This window comes from Corvus brachyrhynchos, unplaced genomic scaffold (genome assembly GCF_000691975.1).
Source record: "Corvus brachyrhynchos isolate BGI_N302 unplaced genomic scaffold, ASM69197v1 scaffold142, whole genome shotgun sequence".
Classification (NCBI taxonomy): Eukaryota; Metazoa; Chordata; class Aves; order Passeriformes; family Corvidae; genus Corvus; species Corvus brachyrhynchos.
In genome coordinates, this window is record NW_008237226.1 from 8,674,840 (window position 1) to 8,689,171 (window position 14,332).

The window sequence follows — 14,332 nt, forward strand, 5'->3', positions numbered from 1 at the left end:
GAAGCCAATATACAGTGTTCTACCAAATTCTCATGAAATTTTTTATGTAACTATTTAATGAGCTGCATGTAGCAGACAGACCAGGTCACCTGTCCTGAGTTTCCTTTTGCAGTAGAAGTGTTTCTTTTTAATTGCCAGTAATTCTACGTAAAAATGCCTGTGCCATCTGACTGTCTTGAACTCAGAATTAGGCCAGCTTTGTTTCTAGAGTGCAGCAGCAAGTGCAGGAAGTAGGGGAACGTTTGCCCTTTTTTAAATTCTGGAGATGGCAGGATTAGACCACTTTCTCTGAATGGAGACTTATTCTTAGTCTCCAAGAATGCCTTTCACAACCTTCTCAAAAGTAATGCAAATATTTTGTAGTATTTTGTAGTGTACCACAAATAATTCCTCCGAGAACTGGGTTAAACCTGGTTTATTGTGGTGTTTAGTCTCCAGCACTTTGTCTAAACTGTTCTTTTGCTGGAAAACTTGGGGATTTCTTTTTAAACCAAGAATTAAATCTCCATCTCCCATGAGGAATTGTACTAATAGTACAAATTATATCTGTTTAATTTTAAAATATTTTTTCAACCAATTCCATTTCCATGCTCTCTAGTTACATAGGCATGTGGGATTTTATTTGGCCCTGATCAATAGCAGATTTGTTACCATGAGTCGGTGGGATAAATTTTCAGTCTCTTCACAAAGCATATCAGGCAAGTCCTCTCTTAGCTCTCAGTAAGTTCTGCTATGTGTAGACCCCAAAGCATCACACCAGGGGTTAAAGATAAGTAAGCAGGGGCTCCGTAGCCACTACAGGGAAGCCCAGCAGCTCAGAAGCAGCAGTAAAATGGGTCAGTTAATCTAGAAAGGGAATCAGATCCTCCTGAAAAAAAGTCCTATTGGTACAAGTGCTGTCAGCTAAAGACTAACAATGTCTTCAGTTATGTTGACACAAATGTGTGAGAGGAAGAGGCAAAAGAATGATCAAGTGCATTTAGCATAGTCTTTTTGTCCAGGGTTTTGAAGCCATCCTCTTTGACATGGATTATGTGATATATTAGAAATATTTCTACTACCACTCTTAGAATGACTGGACTCTATGTAAAATCATATTTCAAGTTAGGGCTTATGTCCCATTCCAATTGCACTTCTGTTTAGTAGTCTCACAAAGTCTTTCCTTTTATGTCATTTATTAATATGCCTAACCAGGGTCAGAGGAGGAAGAAATGGATCATTGTAAAGTAAAAATAAGAAATGTAAAACAGTGCCTAGCCTACAATACACAATTTCCATGTAAGCATTTAATTTTTTAACATACTTTTTCTTAATCTAATTTAAATAACTGTTTTAGAGACTACGATATATGTACAATTAAATCTCTGACAAAACTGTCATTGTAAACAGTCAAGAGAGCTATATTATTTCATATCAATAAAATCAAATCAGGAAAACTTTCTGAAGAAAAACTACACTCAATTAAACTTAAAATTCTGGAGACATATAGTAACTCATGGAAAAATGTATTACAAAATAATGTAAATAACAGAGGATAAAATATAACAAATCTGGGAAATAAGAGCAGAGGTTAAACTTCAATGTAATCTCATTACAATAAAATATGAAATCATACTGATTATCTCAGCCCTGTTGATGTTGTTATGCAGTGACACAAATGCAGTAAATATGATTATAATAAAACCATTTATGGTTTTTGTTCTCTTACAGGATTGAAAAAAAAGGACTATCTATTCACTTTGCACTGCTCCCTCCCTACTCCCAAATAAAAGGCTTGCAAAGTTTATACAGTTCTGGGCAGGTTGAACATATGTAGATTATAAAGTGTTGCAGGGATCCACAGATGTCTTACAAATTATGGTCCAAATTGTGACCCAGTTTGCATGGCTATGCAGGATAGGAGGGAGAATAAAGGAATAAAACACTCCTTTATTGCTAATACCCAGGGGAGCTGTAAGAGGCGAATGAAAAGAATAACCACAATAGGGAATCTTGCACTGTATGACCTAGTTGCACCAGCATGTAAGAACTCAGGCACTGAAAGGGAAAGCCAGGAGACTCATTGTCTCTTTGAGCCACAATTTGCCTCTCCGTTTACTTTAAGGCAATGCAAAAATATGCTTGGCTTTGTTCAGGGCTCAAGAGTAGTCAAGACCCTGCAGTAATTATTTCTGTGAAAAGTGGTTGATTTCTATGTGTAGTATTGGTATTTCTTTGAACAACTAAGTTAATACCATTGTGTTATCCTTCATAATTAAGTATGATTCTTTTGGTTGTGTCATGCCTTCATCAATTAAGCCCAATACATAAAGGTCTTTCCCTTCCATGCAGCAGTCAGAGATTGGATCTCTTTCCTGCCATGTCTTTCTCTTTCATTGCAAACAGTTCAAGCTTCAGCAGAGTCTTAGCTTTGCAGATGAAAAAATTACTTCTGTCACCATGAAATGTGATGAAGGTACCTCAAGCTAAAACGTAGACTTGTGAGCACACTATGTATCAGATTATGTATAGAGCAAGTTATAGAAGCAATTAACAACAACAAAAAAATACTAGTTTTAATTGGCTACATAAAGGAGGAAGAGCATTCTTGAGATATATAATACAGTCCTTTCTTTAAAGGAGAGCACTTAGCTAAAATTTGGTGCCTAAGAGTTGAAAATGGTGAAAAAACAATCTTATCCAATCCCTAATCATAGTAGTAATCTGACCCAGATCACTTAGTTCATTAAATTCTTAATCTTATTACTTTACTTTTTCTCATGTTCAGGTTCTCTGTGTTCTTCTGACAATATTTTTCTTCTCTCAGGGAGGGAGACATTAGTCTCTGTATGTACACAGATCTTTAATCGTGCAATACCCAATGAAAAATAACTGTCCCTACTACTGAAGTTCTTAAGTGATGTTAGGAGGACTTACTTTCCTTTTTGGACTGTGGAAGGTCTCTTGGTTTGTCTGGAATCTACCTTAGTTTCAGCTGTCCTTTGAGGAGCTGTCTCTTACAAGTCTATGCAAGTTACTAGTGGTGAGACCCACCAATTTTCATTATATTTAATGAAATCTCACCATCTAACAAGATACAGAACGTTTAAAAAATCATTAATTAAATTAATTAAATTCCAAAATCACAGGTAGTTATTACTTTTGCATCATCCTCCACCCACTGTATTATTTTTTCATACAATCAATAATGTAATCATGTGTTAGCATTAATGCCTTTCATTTGAACTCCCACTAATGACAGCTTTTAAATCTCAGGATTCAGTGGGATTTGACAAGCCTCAGTGTTGGTGGAAACAGTACCCTACAATGTATCCACTTGAACTGATGCTCTAGGAGGCTTCCTCATATGATGTTCTTGTGTTATGATTATTGTAATGGTTGCTCCAATCCTGTTGGGACTTCTAAATGGACTGCAAGGCACACTATAATAATAATAAAAAAAAAAATGTAGTGACTTTCACAAAATCAGAATATTCCTTAGGCAAAACACTAAGTCACTTGAAGCAGAAAATATCTGATCTGCATCTAAACTTTAGCTGTGTTCTGAATTTCTGGTTAGAAAATGTAATATATTAATGCCCTGAAACTTGTGCTGTGCTCACTTTAAAATTTATATTAAGTAGATTGTTACATTATGGTAATGTACTAAATTACCTAAAGCAAAGTAATACAATGATTAACTGACCATAAACATTGGTTTATAGTCAGTTTATAAAGTATTACAAAGATTAACATTATGCATTTTCATATCAGAAGAAAATTGCAGGATGAAATATCTCTGGATTGACTTGATGCTATTAAGAATAATAAAACAGTGGTATAACTCACAACAGTCTCAAGTTACAGCTTGCAACTAAACTTTGGTTTAAATCATCTTTGAAACCAGCAGAGATATTCATCGTTTTAAAAAATGCCCAAAGCTTTCCAAGCATAGAATAATGGTTTCCAGTATATGTTTTCTAATATATAATGTATTACCTTTTTTTTTGCCTCTTTGTTATTCAGCATATCATGTCAGATTCTGACCTGGCATAGCTGCTCTGATATCAGAAGCATTTTACCACCTTAGCCAAAACAAATAGGGATCTCTTTTTATCAGGTTACAATATTTGTCCTAAAAAGCTATAAACAATCAAAGTTCAACGCTTTTTGAGTTAAATTAATTTAATCATGCATAGGTAGAAGTGCTGTTCACCTGTTGTTCCAAGGTTTCCTCTGGTCTGTCTGTGACTTTAACCCTAGCAGCCCTGCGGGTTGTGGCCAACAACACACTATGAGCCAGCCGAGCTCCATGCAGTGAGGAAGGCTCAGTGCAGACAGCTGCAGGAACCAGAGCATGGCCAGCAGCTCCAGGGAGGTGATTATCCCTCCCTGCTCAGTCCTAGTGCAGGCTTGTCCATAGTCCAGTTTTGGGCTTACTGTCACAAAAGAGACACTTAGAAGCTGCAGAGTCCAGAGAATGGAAACCCTGATTTGGAGGGAGCTGGAGTACTTGACATGCAGGTTAAAGCTGAGGAAACTGGGTCTGAAGGCTGAGAAGGTATCTGTTTGCCTCAAGGGGAGTACAGAAAACACAAACAGATGCTTCACATGGGTGCACAGTGAAAGGAAAGAAGTCGCAGTCACAATTTACAGAAAGAAAATTACAACTGGACTTAAGGAAAAAAACAATGCACAAAGGGAATGAAAAAGCCCTGGAACAGGTTGTTCAACTGTGGGAAACTGTCCTTGGAGATTTTTCAAAACCTCGTTGGACAGGTCCCTGGGTGACATGATCCAGTTTGAGATTAACCCTGATCCAAGCAGAAGGCTGGACCAGATGGCCTCCAAAATCTCCCTATAACCTAAATTTTTAGGTGATCCTGTGATTCTCCTTCTGTGTTCCTTCAGCCTTAAAAAATGCCCTTGGCTACTACTGCATTAAGATTTTGATATTCTAAAGGTTAAAAACCAAAAGTAATACTCACTTCAGTAAAATAAATATTAACTTGTAAAGAACCTTTTGAAATTCAAAAAAACTTTAATTAAAGTCTTCTTTCTTCCTTTTCAGGAATTTCAGGAATCTGATAAGCTCAAATGAACTCAGAACACTTTTTCAGGTTTTTCTGTGCAATTATGAGGTCTAGAAATATACTTAATTTTTAAATGAAAGATAAGTACTACAGGATGAGGAACTCTCAGATAATAATCAGTTACCACAATGCAAAATTTGCTAGAAAAAGTGAATGAAATTTCTTATATTCTTATATTTCTTATATTTCTTATATCTATCCAGATCAATTCCCTGATATTATCCACAGTTACGTGCAGCAACATGAAAGAGAGGATGGTAAAAAACTGAAAACAAGGCAGGACTTCCTCTCATAATGATACATTTAGGCAGATTCAATCTTTTCTGAAATTTTAGCCTGAAATAATTTAGGCAAATTTGCTTCTGAAAGGGCTTATTTTCCTCCATTACTACCTATACAAATACTTACATGCTTAAGCTTATATTGATGCCTAAGGGCAACAGTGCTAAAATTGGTTGCAAAGAACCAAAAGACACTTTAAGTACTGGAAAAATTCTCATTGAAATCTTGAGGGAGAGCTGATGTTTTTGTTTACTCCACATAAATTATTGACATGGTAACAGAAAGACATATTGAAGATGATGCACTTATTACTACAGTTGATTCCTAAACATCAGAATATTATATTTATATACATATTTGAAAATAGCATATGTGTTATTTATTCACTATGGAATAACATATGAACAGCACCACCTGGCAGCAGCTGTAAAATAAAAATAATTTAAAAATCTGATATACAGCCTTCACTTCTTAGAGTAGTCTTGTCTGGCAACATTCCTCTGTCTCTCCACTCATACTGGCAGGAAGGAATACAAGGTGTCCTCAGACAGTGGGGCATTTCATTATTCTTACCCAGATTTTTCTGTCCAACAATGCTTTGCTCATTCACCAATGCAGGTAATACTGTTCTCCAGATCTTCTCAATAGGTCACTACTTTCCAGACCATTTCCATCAAACACTCTATCTTGATATGCAGTCATTAAAATAACTCTCAGGAATGTTTATGATCTAATTTGGCTCATTTTGTATTTCATGCTGGGTGACTAAATTATGTGGTAAATTTTTGCCTAAAATACTTAAGGCAAAACTGCACACAGTGCAAGTACAGACACAGAACAGCAGTAAATAAAGACCAGAATTCACAGGGAATATAAGGTAAGAACCCTTGTTTTAAGGTTTAAGAAGAATGAAACTAATGACAGACAGCTGTCATCAGCACAGCAGACATCTGTGGGCATAAGCACCAAAAGTGGCAAGAAATGGAATTACTAAAAATGGGAGTTTAGAAATTGGTATCCCAATTTAAAGTTGGCACAAGAGAAACAGAGAAGGAACATGAGAAGGAAAGCTCTGTTTGAGAGACAATAAAAAAGGCATCAAGAAGAGACTTCCATCCATCAGTGCATCTGTCCTAATACATGAGTAGATCTTGCCAACGGTGAGTGCAGAGTATGAGCATGTGGAGGGAGAGTTATTGGCTTTCAGGTGAGAAGTTTGAAAACCTTATTACTATGCTGACTATTTCCCATCAGTTCAGACTACATTTCTTTGTTCTCATCTAGGAAAAGTTACCCCACTTCCAACTGCCTCATCTATAGGCATGAGTGGGTGTCTGAAGGGTTGCACTCATCACATTTCCTTTCAGTTGAGTGGGACAGGTTCCCACGGCACTCAAAAAAAAATTTAGGCACAGATATAGCACTAGCACCACAGATAAATCCAAGAATAGCAAAATTTTCAGACTCTGGAAGGGATTCAAACTGAAATTATTCTAACAGTTGATAAGATGTGTATCTGAGGCCCCTGAGTACAGTGGAGTTACTGTGAAGTTTTAAATTTCAGCCTCCTGGATATTTCCTATGAATTACCTAAAAGACTTAAATACATCTAGAAAGTCATTTTATTGCAAAAATTAATGTCATCACAAGTTTTTGAGAACTATTGACTTTTGAATTGTTCTTTAAAAGGAAAAAGATGGAACCAAGATTTTTACCCAAAGAAAATAATGGTTTATGAATGCCTTACCTACAAAGCATGGTAATGTGCCTTGTCTTGTTATGCTGCCATGAACACGGACTCGTGATTTCCCTCTGCAGTTTTAATACAGTTCATCATTTCTTAGTTTAGTTTAGTTTAGTTTAGTTTAGAAAATAGATTTGTGTGGTTACAGTTTGCACCGTTAAGTACTGGAGATAAACCTGAAAAAAAATGTTCTAAGCTTTCTTTCTGGCGTAGACTTCAGACGTGTCATGTCACTGGCTGTGAAAGTTGTCTGGCAACAGAATGATGATGCATGCACAGAGGTTCATTCTCTAGGGTACACCAGACAAGCTTATGAGTTAGCCCCCACAAGACTTACTATTTTTAATACTGAAAGTATATGCTTTGGTGACAGGTCATTACTTCTGCCAGTGCTGCTGTACTGAAATCTAATTTGTTGCCATAGGGAATATTGTCACAACAAAAATGGGATCATAAGTAAATACTTTATATTTTGTTCAGTGGCACTTCATGTTGACTTGTAAGGTCTGAGTTTCACATGTTTTCTCAGTGATTAGGAAAAAAACTCTAGCAAATTCTTACTTTTCAGAAGCTATTTAAAAACAGATATTTTGCAGCCACTTTTTTGGTGGCATGAAGGATGGATAAAAAGATGACAGAGCCAAAGTCTTCTGTCAGATGAATGAACATGGAGAAATGACCACTGAGTGTCATCTCAGAGGTTTGACTGTTGCTATGCCATTTCAACTAATGGCACAAGAACTCTGGCTTTCACAATCTGTTGTTCAAAGGAGCGGATAATATGTAGAAAAATATTGCCTTATTCCCTCTGAATGCACTAAATTCTTGTTAAACTGAAAGGGGATCTGAGTAATGGTGTTTTAATCATTGAAATGAAGAAAGAGCAATACCGAGTGCCTATATTTACTTACGATTTTCACAGGTATTGCCTGCATTTTAGATGAATACCTGCTATTTTATATTTTATGTTCTTCATTAGGCAAAATTTCAACAAGTAGAATATGGCAAAATCATCCATGGTGTAAACAGATACAACTAGACTCAAGACACCGGAGAGCTTGAATGAGTTTTGCCTGGAAAGTTTTCATGACATAACATTTACATTTACAGAGAAATTTTCTGTGGAAATGCAGTTTCCTGGAAGCTTCCTAGTAGTACCAGGTTAATGACTAATTTTAAATTTCTTTATACTGTTTTTTTCAGGATTAATTCAGCTGTGATTTTGCCTAGACAAGTCTTAGATTCTATCTCCTCTCCTTTCCTGAAAAAAGAAAAGGATTTTGACCAGGGTTGAGATCTATACTACTATACTAAAATTAAATTAATTTCAAAGACGGAGAACAACCACAGGCAGATACACAGAGACAAGGTAGCTTCATATCTCATCTTTCCTTAGCACCATATCCTTGGAAATTTATTAGATCCCATATCAACATGGTTAGAAAATAAACTTCTTTCTTGATCTCCAAAAGCAACTTCTGTACTGAATGTTGTAGATAAAGAAATATGCAAACTGTCTCTTACTTATCTCAAATAAGAGGAGGCAGGGCACATAATAAGAAGTGTTTGCAAAAGTCAGCTGAGTCTAATGAAGCTGGTACATATGGCTGGCATAAAAAAATGTAACATTTTTCGTTCTCCACACAACCAATGCAAAAGAGGAATAGTGACACATGGGGGTAGTAGCCATGACCCCTATTACCTTTTCTCACAGCCTCCTCTCTACACATACATATCTCCTTGGTTATTTTGTTCTCTCTCTGCACTTGAAATCCCTCACTTCTGAATGCTGTGGAGCTAAGTACAGTGTTATTGAGGTCTGGCATTGTCTCCCTGTTTGTCAGGGCAGTTTGGGATTCCATGATTTTCATACCTTTCTTGTAAATATCCATGACTTGAAACATTCTGGAGTCCCACGTGAGAGCTGGTGGACTGGGTGCATGAAGTAAGCCTAATTGCACAAAGTGGAACAAATAGAATTAAGATCTGTAAAGTTGAGCTAGGCACTATTTGGGAGGTTAATAGAGAGGAGGAGCTCAGCCTGACAAAGGAGCCTACTAGCCTGGCTGACTCGAGCTGAAGGACTGCACATGATTGCACACAGTGGAACAAATTTCATTACAAGCCTCACGATCAACAGTTTTAAAAGCTTAGTGGAATAGGTCAAGTTCACAAGTAACTTGGTTACTACAAAAACATATCCATGACAATTGACACTTTTTATGCAATCAGAGTATTTCTGCCCTCTAAAGTTCCAGCCTTGCTATGACATAATTGTCCAGGTTTACTCAAGTGCTTACTGTGTTTGACCAAAGCATCTAATTAGATAGACTAATGACTGACTCTATTCCTACAGTTTCAACATTCAAAAATTGCTTTCTGTGGGCCACCAGGAATAGTAGAGGGAGAAAAAAGCCTTTATTTTGAATGTACTGAAGGAATTTGTGGTGGATTTGAAAGGAAAATCTCCAATCAAACATTCTCCATTGGTTTTGAGATTAAAATAGTGGAAGATGAAACTCAGATATGATATATATATGTGTGTGAGTGCATGTATGTATGTATACATATGTATGTCTATATCTCTCTATATAAATCCATGCTTCTTTGCTAATTATTTTCTTTTTCCATTGATTTCTACTGAGATATAAAAGGTTAGGCCAAGTGATGTTAAACTCTTTTGATTCAGATTCCAACATTTCCTTTTCTTCTCTCAATAAATATTCTTTTGACATGTAAGTGCAATTGCACTTACAAGTGAGTTTCCTCTTTCAGTGATTACCTAATCAAGAACATACCCTGGTTTATGGAACATGAAGGATCTCAGAATAGCTTATCTTGCATATCACAGTGGGTTCAGCACTACTGGTAGTTATTTTAAAAAATCATAATAGATAAAAGAGATACAAGGCAAAACCCCAAATATTGCAGTAATGTGGGCTATTTCTTTTTCATTTAAGCTTCCTCCAAACTTTGCTCTGATATAAATTGCATATAAAGCATATTGACTTGGTAGTATTAAGATGACAGGAAGGGAATATTTTCTCTGAAAATGTCATAGTAAAGACAATGAGTATATTCCCCTGAAATTATTTATATAATAATTAATCATATCACTTCAGTTTTCTTAAGGATGCTAATAAGCTCCTTTTTGTGCAACTTTTCTGTGAAGAAAAGGAAAGACAAAGAAATGTTGTATCTGAGCAAAAGCATGTATGCAGAATCTTGGTGAAAAGACTTCAAGCAGTTCCAAAGAGTGGGATTTTTAAATTTACCTAAATTACCTAGTGTGTAATACACTAATATTTCTGGGAGGCATGGAAATTTAATTACCCCCTTCTACAGAATAAGAGCTGAGGTACCAGTCTGAGGTTGGCAAGTGGTTACTATCATGACTAACCATATTAAAATCAATGACATTAGTTGTGCATGAAACTGCTCACCAAGCTGAATAAAAGATTTCACATTCTGACTCCAAGAGACAAAGTGGTTTGCCCAAGGTCTATAGTCTGGGACTCAAAAACCACTTAAGCTTGTCCTTAATTTGTAGCACATGTTTAAGTGTTTTTCTTCAGCAGAAATAAATAGAGAATTATTGACAGAATTTAAATCTCGGTCTCTCAAGTACCAGGTCATTTCCTTAATCATAAGAACACCTTGACTATATGTGATAAATGTTAATGGGAATTGAGTATGTCTTATGTCTCCATATTTGCTGATTTTTGTTTTGTTTTAGAAATTGGACTGCAAGGGAATAAATCCTAAATGCATCTTATTTTTATGGGAAGATATCTTGGCTGAAGTATGAAAAGAGAGCAGAAACAAGGTAGGACACACAAATCCCTAAAAATGAGAAGATGAAAAGATTGCTCTTACCCCAGCAGTATAATTCATATAGAATAATTCATAATTGGGCCTGTCTTCTTTGTTAATAATGTGTAATGCTGGGTTCCTACAGGAAGCTGGCAATATAGCAGGTATCGTCAATTTCTTGAAATGTGTTCACAGTGCACATCTGGAATTCAATATATTTCTTGTGGTTCCAGCAGTAACATTTTTTAGAGCTGTTCTCCTACAGGCAAAATAGTCTTTAGATATGGAAGATGCAGAGAAAAACAGTCAAGAACAGTTTCATACAACATGTACAGCTTGTTTGTGTATGTGAACCAAAAATGGGATATCTCCTCTTCTACAAACACCTGGCTCAATATTGATTAACATACATTTTCACTTAGTATACACCAATCTGTAAATATAGTCTAAAACTCAGTTCCACAGGCATATAGTTGATATGGGATAAAGCACTCTGGGAAAGGTGAAGAAGGAGATAAGCTGTTCCAATAAAAATATGTGAAGGATAGTTCACTGATGTGAACACCAGATCTCCCCATCTGGTGGTCAGCTTCTGACTTAGGGATTCTTAGGGATGTATAAAGGTCTGATCTACTAGCATTTTAAAATTTGTTTTCTTATAACGTTGTGTTTTCTGAAGCTCATGCTAAAAGACTTTAAGATTTATAAGGAAATGTTTACTTGCTGTTCAAGGTAAATTGTACTTTGATCAAGATATCCAGGAGAACATGAAACAGAGTAGGGATTGTTTCCAGGGTTTTGCTTGCTACTCTTTGAAGGTGTATTGGAGAAAAAAGACATGCTAAAAAGCATCATAGTATAAATACTATGTTGCAAGCATCTGGCTCTGGAAATATACTGTACTCTAAAAAAAATAGCAAAGAAAAACTGATCTGCGATATACAGTAATACTAAAAATGATAAAAAAACTTCATGTACTTTATTTTCCAGGTCATTAAACTCCCTCTCATTGCTTTATATGTGCACCTAAGACCATGCACTTAAGCCTGAGATTTCCTGGTAGGAATTATGGCTGGGACATTGGGGAGTTTTGGTGGTTAAGGAGAACTCCCAGGAGCTGCACACAGACTATAATGGGTCTTTTGCATGCACCTTATGCAAGAGGTACCTAAGAAATGCTACTGCTGCCACTTTGTATTCACAACACTGTGGACGGAATGTTTGTTGAAGAGGAGAGCAAGTAGAGAAAAACTCATATTGGAGTAGCTCAGCTAAATATTGTCTTCCTTTAGTATGTAGGAATTTATCTTCATGGCACAGAGAGTAGCTGACTGGTGACCAACCACGCAGGATAGTTCTGTAAATGGAAGTGCTTCAGAAAGTTACAGTTCACTCCTGGACCACTGTTTTGCATCTGCTACATCAGATGTAGTGAGGAACCAGAGCCATGGTCATTTATTTCTTGAAAAAAGACAGGGATGGCTCCCACAGACAGTAAAATTGTTTGCTGTTACACTGTCCTTTTTTATTTTACTCAAATAAGGCACTGCTTCAATAATAGACTTCATCCATCTATGCCTTTCTAGTAGAGTTTGTGAATGACTTCCTCACTCAGTCTGTACACTGCATGTAAAACCTTCCTTGTGGTGTAGTCTATTATAAACAAAAAATTATCATAACACTTCTAAAAAACCTAGAGACTCATGCCCAGAAAACATTCTTTCATCCACCCTTTGGGGACAGAGACATTTGGATAATGTATATGCCTTGCGTACATTTCTCTCCCTAAATGCAGTAGCTGGAATGAAACCGTCTTTGTAGATAAAGTTGATGTTTTAATATTTTTACCCTGAAGGACAATATATAATGTAACTTTTCAATTTTCATTAACTATGGCTCAGGTTGCTATAGGCTAAGCTCTCAGCTATGAATTAAAGTAAAGCAAAGAAACTCTACAGAGGAGCATTTCAGATGAATGCCAACATTGGTGTTTTGTGGCAATGCTAAGCTTGGATGGGACTGCAGTAGTTATGTTTCTCTCCTGCTCTTCTAATAGTAAATTCACCAGGAAGATGTACTTTTTCTCACCTTGTTCTCAATCCCATGCCCCCAGATAGATAGAATGTTGGTGTATCTTAACTGAAAATGTAAAAGATCAGAATTAATAGATTTAAGAGAAATAGGATGACAGAAAGAAAAGCTAAAGAAGAATATATAGAATGGGAGAAAAATTATTCCAAATAACAGAATTATAATAGCCTCTAGAACAATTGTTGTGACATAACATAGCTCAAATACTAGAAAATATACTGAATATATTAAGGCAAGACAGACAGTCTTTCCTACTCCAAACTTGAATACTGATGCCTGTGTTGAATTGACTTCTGAGCCTGTCCTTGAATGATATTCTAGTCACAGGCTTGGTTGCACCACTTTTCAAAATCAAGTAGTTAACACTTGATTTTTTGACAAAGTTTTATTAGATGTTAACATAAACTTTCAAATTACTGGAAAGCTGATATTAAATATTGCCAAATCAGAAAGTCTTAATACATATGTTTAGGATGTCATCCGATAACTATTGTGCTTGATCTTTAGGTCCATTGATTACACAACAAGGAGTTTTACTTGCAAGCGTAAGGTGCTTAGAAAAATGAAGGCCATGGTTTCCATTCAGTCTCCTAAAAAACTAACTTTAGGTATGTCGGACAGACTTCTCAGGCTGAAATGTGGCTGTCTTTAGGCAAGTCTTCAAGCCACCAATAGCTCTCACACAGCTTGCTGAAGTAGAAGTGAGTAGTTTTTATTTTCAACCTAGTTGCAAAATTGTCAAAAATGTAACTAGATATTAGGGGATCAGTGTTTGTGCAATGTAGCAACACATAGAAACAAGTTTATTTTCCCTATTTCTGTTTCTTCCTCAGAACTGGGAGAAGGGAAAGTCTCCCATCTTAAAACACAAAAGAGTTTGCAGAACAGACTGGCAGCATGAAGAAATTAGCTCTTTAAACCAGAGAACTGATCTTCAGGCAATATCATGTTATATAATCTCTCTTTACTGGTTATGTTAACAAAGGAGTTGTATAGTACAGCAAGTGTAACTCGGCTTTTTCTTTGTCAAGCCATTACACTATGTCTTACATGGAGAGTGAAAAGGAAATTATGCAGCTCATACTCATCTACTCTGGCCCAAATAATGTATTCAATACAAGGTTTATGCAGAGAACCTGTCTTTCTTATGATGTAAATGAAATTAGTTATTTTTCTTCAGTCCTTTGGATTTGAAGCATTTATTTCCCTAATGCATTAAGAAATCTCTGTGCTGACAGGGGAACTAAACTGTAAGCTACCATCAGTGATCAAAATACTGACATAAACTGAACATATATTTAAAACAATGAACATATTTAATTTCCATTAA

General features: G+C 36.1%; 1 long non-coding RNA gene across 3 annotated transcripts in view; it reads left to right on the forward strand.

Moving 5' to 3' along the window:
- The window catches only part of LOC108445453, a 370,042-nt gene that overhangs the window by 274,872 nt on the left and 80,838 nt on the right, over positions 1-14,332 (forward strand). For all 3 annotated transcript variants that reach the window (XR_001860308.1, XR_001860310.1, XR_001860309.1), the window contains one exon: positions 10,835-10,924. This is a non-coding gene — a long non-coding RNA (uncharacterized LOC108445453). The remainder of the gene's footprint in view (positions 1-10,834; positions 10,925-14,332) is intronic.